General features: G+C 45.8%; 1 long non-coding RNA gene across 1 annotated transcript; it reads left to right on the top strand.

Annotated features, from left to right (window-relative positions):
• The first annotated feature begins 361 nt into the window (after window positions 1–361).
• LOC120969834 (uncharacterized) lies at window positions 362–1475 on the top strand. The gene is made up of 2 exons (XR_005764228.3): window positions 362–869; window positions 995–1475. It is a non-coding gene; the product is annotated as an uncharacterized lncRNA (long non-coding RNA).
• Window positions 1476–9271: the final 7796 nt, after the last annotated feature.

The following is a 9271-nucleotide window of genomic DNA, read 5'->3' on the forward strand; positions in this document are numbered from 1 at the left end:
TTCCACTTTCTCCATTGTGTCGAGGACTTGCATCGATCTATGGTTTACTAGGTGGTTGTATTATGAATGAATGCCCTAGCAACACTCGTAAGGCTTTTGGTGGATGGGTGAGCGGTCTCGAGATCAATCCACCAAGGATCGCCGAGGCTAGGGGGAGAGTTTGCTGGCGTAGGCCAGAGACGGGGTCGCCTGAGGGGACTCTAGGGTTTACCAGGAGTCACCGCAGAATCCCCTGGGAATCGCCCAAGCGCCAATCGTGGAACCGTCACCCAAGGACGGACGGGTTAAGGATGATAATTAAAGCGGACTTTGATAGAGAGACACGTGAGAAATAGAGTGATAGAGAGAGATACGTGAAAATTAAAGCGGTTTTAATTTCTTTCTTTTCTGTAATTAAAGAGATACGCATGAGAAATAGAGAGATAAGAGAGATACGTGAGAATTAAAGCTGTTTTAATTTTTTCCGTTTCTATAATTAAAGATCTGATCTACACAGTTATAATCTTGACCCGCAAAATCAACGGCCTCCATTTTCTATTTTTCTCTAATTAATGTGGGAATTTCTTGGGAGTGCCTATTAGTATAGGTATATATATGTGCAAAAAATCTCGACATTAATGAACATATATCTGGTGCACTTGCAATCTTTTGTAGTACATTAATGAATATTTAAAGTATTTTCCAACTCTTGCTATTTATAGACTTGTCATCCGTGTCTGCCACATTTGGAGTCCAACTATTTCCTACTGGAACCTTACACTCCACTAGAACTGAGTTTGTCAAGTAACAGATAACCAATATGAGAGGGAGCAGCCTAGTGCAGGCGACGATGATATTCTTCATTGGATGCCTTGTGCTTTGTGCACAGTGTAAGTATATATCATCATCGTCTTTAGAATCTTGTGTTAACTTCTTGCCACTAATTCTTCGGATCAGACATACATACACACACACATCTGCGGTACTGCATACTAAGGTTAAATATACTATACAGGTGCTCTCGATAATAAGCAAAGGATGGTCAACCAAGATGATCATGCGGCGAACACAAGTACCAACGCTACCATCATCAACTCAACATCTGTAGGCGAGAGCAAGAAAACCGAGAAATTTTGCAGCCTCTTTCTCGTATGTTATTTCAACATTGAGATTCGTGCTGAGTGCTACTGTTGCGAGAATAAGAATGCCGACTGTTACAAGACGAAGAGTGAGTGCCTGCAGAAGTGCCATTCCTACAACGGTTAATGCCCACCTTCATCGCGGTCTCTGGGATAGAATTCCATATGCTCGGAAAATTTGTCCGTAGGTAATAAAAGGCACCTTATATGGTTTGGGCAATTAGGTCCCAATTAAACATTAGATAGCCGGCATGTTTCCGTGGAGATCCAACAAGGAAAAATTTGATGAAAGAAATCCGAGTAACTAGTTGTCTTGCATATTTACAAAGTTCAAATCCTTTGGTTGTTGTGCTTTGACTCGATTGTCTATTATGCCATTTCATTTACTTGCACATTGCCCACTTGTTCATTTAACACACATCACCCACTTGGTGATTTGCCAGTTGTGGGCTGACAGCCATATAGATTTATTTTTTTGAGATCTCGTCATATAGAATTGTAATAGCACTGACATGGAAAAGGTTAAAAACTGAAAAACTGAAAAAAGTAAATCAAACAAACAAATGGTGTGCAAACTAAATCAGACGGCACAAGACAAGTGAGATTTAGTCAGGACTCTTTCAGATGAAGATAAGCAAATTGCAAGAAAACAACATGCAGAAACAATTTTATATCATAGCATAACATGCAAAAAAGCACATATATAGTACAACGACAACCCACGTGTCTATATGCTATCTATATGTATATCTATCTATCTATATCTATCTATCTATCTATCTATCTATCCCTACTAATAAAAGACGGATCATTTATGCCCATCCGTCTCATGTTTTGCAACAAAATACCCTACTTTTTTCTTTAATTAACCCGCGGTCAAGGTTTAGGTGAGGTTCGTCCGTTGTGTTTTTTGCAAAGAACGAGGAAACGGTTGCGTTTTGTGAGATTCAAACTCATGATGTCCCCTCCATGCCCAAAAGCCACAGCCAACTGAGTTAGCATGCACTTGTGCTACCAAATAGGTCCATTATTTCATTAAATTGTCCAACCTTGATTCTTTGCATGAGAATACACAAATTTATATGTGATTGCAAATTGCCTGGAAATCAACAAGCCAACTCGATAACCAAGAAATAGAGGGAGAGGAGGAATTCACTCAATAAATAGTGTTAACTAGCAGGGTTTCCCGCGCATTTGTGCGGCTAGCTGACCCTTTCCGATGCCAACTATATGGCCTTTCACTAAACTATATTTTGATTAAATTTACACCTTGTATATGTCATCATAGAAAAAATGAAAATCGTAATGAAACATGCAAGTGCATCAGGTTGTTCATTTTAATATAGAAGTGCATTAGGTTTTTAAATAAATTCCTTGGCATGTCAGGTTGCAACACAGATAAAAAACCATGTATGGGATTTCATGCCAATCTTGGTGTTTTTCCTGTGTGATCACTCCTCCTTTGTATCATTTAATAGGTTTTCGAGAAATTCCCTACTAAGACTTAAATCTAAACATGAAATTCTGGTATGTAAAGGTCCCTTCTTCTAGTCATACCAATCAACGGACGCATTCTTAACTACCTTTTCTTGATTAATGCCGCCTACCCACTTATGTATCAAGAGATTCACATCTTCTATCGTGCTTATTTTTTCTATTGATAATATTTTACAAAATATTATCTTTGACTCACTCCCTTTTAATTTCTGAAGACTTTGAAAGTGAAGAAATTGGTGTGACCTTGAAGACTAGGTATTCATTCGAGGAACATGAAGCGTGAAGACTTTTGTTTTAGTAGTTTCATTTTCTCTTTCTTGAGTCATAGGAAACACCGTACTGTTAAAGGGGGTCGAGTAAATACTAAGGAAAAATTTCCAAGTGATGCTCAACTTAAAATCCTACACCTACCAATCCATTCGAGTGAAGCCATTGGAAATCTCATGCAGTTCAGTCAGTTTCTTCAGTGACAGAGACGAAGTACTTCTGGTCTCTGAGGAATTTGTTCTGACTGAGGAGTTAGGAATTCGCCAGTGCGGATTGCCTACAAGTGAGGAACATGATAGCCCTGAGGAATTAGACACTCGAAATTCCGACCGTTGCTGTGCTATGCGCCAGCTGTCCCAAAATATCTTACCCACCTAACGGTCATATCATTGAAGGGCATTTATGTCTTATCATGTAGGGCTGCTCCCTAGGCTATAAATAGCCGCCCCCTACAACCACTATCTGGTTGGCTGCTCCGAGAGAAACCGACACTTGTCATTTGAGAGCATCCCATCCTCCGAGGACTTTAAGCGAAAATCATCAAGTGAGGAAAACCCAAACCCAAACACCTAAAAACCCAAAGTGATTGAGCATCACTAAAGAGATTGATCCTGCGTGGATCCGACACTTGTTACCTCTGAAGAATGTGCATCTTCCAGACGGTTAGGCGTCATGGTCTAGAGCATCCAAGAGGAAATTGTTGATCGCCGAGTGACCGAGTTTGTGAAGGTTTGGAAGTCACCTGAAGACTTACCACGAGTGATTGGGCGAGGCTGTGTGACCGTAGCTCAAGGAGAATACGGTGAGGACTGTGTGTCCGGGACTATGTGTCCTCAGGTTTAAATACCTAGCCGCTCCAACCAGACGTACAACTGTCATAGCAGTTGGAACTGGTCTACCAAATCATTGTCTTCACCAACCCTACTGGTTCTATTTCCTCAACTCTTTCATTTCCTCATTACTGTGTTGTGTGCTTGTTCATATCTTTTTGAAGACTTTGACTGAAGACTTTCTCAATTTCCTCAGTTTAATTTCTTCAGTCTGTTTTGTCTTCATCATGTTTTATCCTATGCTTACGCTTCCTGTACTCTGTGTCTGTTTTCATTTCATCATGATGACCATGTTTATGTTATGTCATGTATGGATCTGAGTACTTATTCCGCTGAAGTAGTTCTTCGCTAAGGAATTTCCTCACCCTGAAATTCCTCAGTGAAGAATTCATAAAAATCGCCTATTCACGCCCCCTCTAGTTGACTTAACGAACTTTCATCGTCACATTAGCAACGCCGGACGCCGAGACGAGCACGTGACACCAAGGCCACCCTATCTATCTTACGGTAATGCGAGTCGAGGCGAATGTCGCCGCGGTAGCGACGACGGACGCCGAGACGAGTACGTGACACCACTGCCACCCTGTCTATCTTAGGGCAACGCGACTAGACGCGGACGTTGTCGCGGTAGCGATGAAGGACGCCGAGACGAGCACGTGACACCATTGCCCCAGTCTATCTTAGGGTAACGCGAGTCGAGGCGGATGTCGTCGCGGTAGCGGCGACGGACGCCGAGACGAGCACGTGACACCACTGCCACCCTGTCTATCTTAGGGTAATGCGAGTCGAGGGGGATGTCCTTGTGGTAGCGACGACGGACGCCAAGACGAGCATGTGACACCACTGCCACCCTGTGTATCTTAGGGTAACGCGGGTCGAGGCGGACATCGTCGCGGTAGCGGCAACGCACACTGAGACGAGCACATGACACCACTGCCACCCTGTCTTAGGGTAACGCAAGTGTCGAGGCGGACGTCGTCGCGGTAGCGACGACGAACGCCAAGACGAGGACATGACGCTAGGGCCACCTTGTCTATCTTAGGGTAACGCGAGTCGAGGCGGACGTCGTCGCGGTAGCGACGACGGACGACGAGACGAGCACGTGACACCACTGCCACCCTGTCTATCTTAGGGCAACGCGAGTCGACTGCCATGTGATATAGGTCAGAACTTTTCTGAATACTTAGTGTCGCCATGTGATCCAGACTAATAATTAAGAAAGTATATAATTTTACAACCATGGATACGCGAGTCGAGGCGGACGTCGTCCCGATAGTGATGGCGGACGCCGAGATGAGCACGTGACACCACTGCCACCCTGTCTTAGGGTAACGCGAGTCGAGGCGGACGTCGGCGCATTAGCGACGACGGACGCCGACACGAGCACGTGACACCAGGGCCACCCTGTCTATCTTACGGTAACACGAGTCAAGGAGGACGTCGTTGTGGTAGCGACGACGGACGCCGAGACGAGCACGTGACACCACTGTCACCCTGTCTATCTTAGGGCAACGCGAATCGACGCGGACGTCGCCGCGGTAGCGACGACGGACGTCGAGACGAGCACGTGACACCACTGCCACCATGTCTATCTTAGGGTAACGAGAGTCGAGGCGAACATCATCGCAGATGCGACGATGGATGCCGAGACGAGCACGTGACACCACTGCCACCCTATCTTAGCGTAATGAGAGTCGAGGTGGACGTCGTCGCGATAGCGACTACGGAAGCCGAGATGAGCACGTGACACCACTGCCACCCTGTCTTAGGGTAATGCGAGTCGAGGCAGACGTCGTCGCATTAGCAACGCCGGACCGCGAGATGAGCACGTGACACCAAGGCCACCCTGTCTATCTTACGCTAACGCGAGTCGAGGCGGACGGCGTCGCGGTAGCGACGACGGACGCCGAGACGAGCACGTGACACCACTGTCACCCTATCTATCTTAGGGAAACGCGAGTCGACGCGGACACCGAGACAAGCACGTGACACCACTGCCACCCTGTCTATCTTAGGGTAACACGAGTCGAGGCGAACGTCGTCGCGGTAGCGGCGACGGATGCCGAGACGAGCACGTGACACCACTGCCACCCTGTCTATCTACGGGTAATGCGAGTCGAGGGGACGTCGTCGCGGTAGCGATGACGGACGCCGAGACGAGCACGTGACACCACTGCCACCCTGTCTATCTTAGGGTAACGCGAGTCGAGGGGACATCGTCGCGGTAGCGGCGACGGACGCCGAGACGAGCACGTGACACCACTGCCACCCTGTCTGTCGTACGGTAATGCGAGTCAAGGTGGACGTCGTTGCGGTAGCTACGACGGACGCCAAGACGAGCACGTGACACCACTGTCACCCTGTGTATCTTAGGGTAACGCGGGTCGAGGCGGACATCGTCGCGGTAGCGACGACGCATGCCGAGACGAGCACGTGACACCACTTCCACCCTGTCTTAGGGTAACGCAAGACTCGAGGTGGACGTCGTCGCGGTAGCGACGACGGACGCCGAGATGAGGACATGATGCCAGGACCACCCTGTCTATATTAGGGTAACGCGAGTCGAGGCGGACGTCGTCGCGGTAGTGACAACAGACGACGAGACGAGCACGTGACACCACTGCCATCCTGTCTATCTTAAGGTAACGCGAGTCGAGGCGGACGTCGTCGCGCTAGCGAGGACGGACGCCGAGACCAGCACGTGACACCAATACCACCATGTCTATCTTAGGGTAATGCGACGCGACGCGGACGTCGTCTCGGTAGAGATGACGGACACCGAGGCAAGCACGTGACACCACTGCCACCCTGTCTATCTTAGGGTAACACGAGTCGTGGCGGATGTCGTCGTGGTAGCGACGACGGACGCCGAGACTAGCACGTGACACCACTGCCACCCTGTCTTAGGGTAACGTGAGGCGATGCGAATGTCGTCGCGGTAGCGACGATGGACTCCTATACGAGCATGTGACACCACTGCCACCCTCTCTTAGGGTAACACGAGTAGAGGCGGAGGTCGTCGCGGAAGCGGCGACGGATGCCTAGGCGAGAACGTGACACCACTGCCACCTTGTCTTAGCGTAACGCAAGTCGAGGCGGACGTCGTCCCGATAGCGACGACGGACGCCACGGCGAGCACGTGACACCACTGCCACCCTTTCTTAGCGGAACACGAGTCGAGGCGGACGTCGTCGCGATAGCGATGACGGACGCCAAGACGAGCATGTGACACCGCTGCCACCCTGTCTTAGGGTAACACGAGTTGAGGCGGACGTCGTCCCGTTAGCAACGACGGACGCCGTGACGAAAGTGGAGCGCTCAAGGCCGGAATCGACCGCGAAAGGGAATAGAATGGGCGCAACCATTCGCTAACTTTGTCGTTTGCTGTCGCATCGATCTGGTGTGAAATGAGAGCTCCTATGTGTCGCATTTTGCGGGGCGCCACCGAGTGGGCCGGCCCATTAGTAGCACTGCAGCAAGCCAATAAACGCACTGTAGCTAAAAACTGAGCGCCCCGTGGGGACGGACGCCGAGACGAGCACGTGACACACTGCCATCCTGTCTTAAAAGTCGAGGCGGACGTCGTCTAGCATGTCACGTCAAATTGACACAAAAAATGTTCATTTAAAAAAAATATTAGATATTTCAGAAAATGTTCTTGTTTTTCAGGAAATTTCAGGAATTCAAAAGTTGTTTATTTCTACAAATTTGTTCTTGATTTGAATTTTTTCTCATTAATTTTAAAACATGTTCATAGTAGATCAATTTAATGAACATTTCGATTCAACCAAAAAGCTGTAGATCAATTTAATTCAGTATGTTAATTTATGTTTAATAAAATTATGTTCGTGAAGAGTATTAATCGAAAGGGAATAGAGGAATATGCGAATTTATTTTTTCTGTGTAAAAGTAGCTATTCATTTTAGTTGAAAGTGCTAGTTCATTTCAATTAAAAGTGGGATTTCCGGCCCGTTATTGTCCCTGAAAAACCGCTGGCCCAGAAAGGGAATAGGAAAACACAGGCCCAAAAGAAAAAAACATGGAAAGGGAATAGAGGCTAGGTGAGGTATTGGGCCAAGGCTGGGCCGAACTCATGAAAAGTGGAGCGCTCAAGGCCGGAATCGATCACGAAAGGGAATAGAATGGGCGCAACCATTCGCTAACTTTGTCGTTTTCTGTCGCATCGATCTGGTGCGAAATGAGAGCTCCTATGTGTCGCATTTTGCGGGGCGCCACCGAGTGGGCCGGCCCATTAGCAGCACTGCAGCGAGCCAATAAACGCACTGTAGCTAAAAACTGAGCGCCCCCGTGGGGGGAGCGAACTAGCGACCTCTGGCTACTGAATGACTCTCGCTAGCCACTTGAGCTGATGACCCGTTGGTTATTGTTATACACCGCAAAATACTAAAAGCACTACTGGGAGGAGCAGATCAAACATGTACTGTAGCGACCGGACCGTGTACTGTAACGACACGAACAAGGCAAGGTAGAGTTTCTTTTAGAAGCTCCAAATCTTTCTTTGAAAAACATGAACATTTTTTTAAAATACAAATAAAATTTCAAATTTCAAACATTTTTCAAAATAGATAAAAAATTTAGAAAACCACAAAAGTATTTAGAATTTGTGAACATTCTTTTGAAAAAGGGAACATTTTTTAAATTCCGAACAAATTTTGAAAGCCTGAACATTATTTGAAACTCCCCGAACAATTTTTGAATTTGTGAACAAATTTTGAAAACGAGAACATTTTTTGAAATTGTGAACAAATTTTTTAAACCACATACATTTTTTGAAATTGTAAACACTTTTTGAATTTGTGAAAATATTTCAAAATGAGAACATTTTTTGAAATTCTGAATTATATTTGAAATTTTCAAAAAAGTTCGAATAGAAAAATAAACTTAAAAAATAAAAAGAGAAAAATGAAATAGAAAACAAAAAAATATTCAGAAATTCATGAACGTTGTTTTGAAAATATTTAGAAAAGAAGCCAACAATTTTTGAAATTTCTGGACAAAATTTGAAAACAGGAACATTTTTGGAAATTCCGAAACAATTTTAAAATGCAAACATTTTTTGAATGTAGAAACAAAATTTGAAAAAAGGAACATTTTCCAAATTTTGAACTTTTTTTAGGAATCTGAATATTTCTAGAAAAAAGAAAAATGAAATTGAATAAAAAGAAAACGGAAAAAGAAAAAGAAAAACCTGACCACAAAGAAATAGAAAAAAGAAAAGAAAAGAAAAAACCGTAGAAAAGAAAAAAACTGGTTCAGGGAACCTTCTGGAAGGTTCCCAAAACCGGATGGGGTAGTGCCAACGCGATCAACTCAAATAGGCTGGCCCAGTCGTGTTGGTCGGCCGATCGCCTGTGCATTGCCCTGGCAACTTGCCGCGACGAGCGGCAAATAGGAAATTCCGTGCGAAAAATCGAGGGCGCCTCTTAGGACGCGCGCGCTAGTGACGCCGCATTGGAGTTCTCTCTATACGGATACTTGCTAGCGTTGACCAAGCACGGAAATAAGCGAGGTCACTTCTCTCTATTAGCTAGCTAACAC

This window comes from Aegilops tauschii, chromosome 7 (genome assembly GCF_002575655.3).
Source record: "Aegilops tauschii subsp. strangulata cultivar AL8/78 chromosome 7, Aet v6.0, whole genome shotgun sequence".
In the NCBI taxonomy this organism is placed as follows: Eukaryota; Viridiplantae; Streptophyta; class Magnoliopsida; order Poales; family Poaceae; genus Aegilops; species Aegilops tauschii.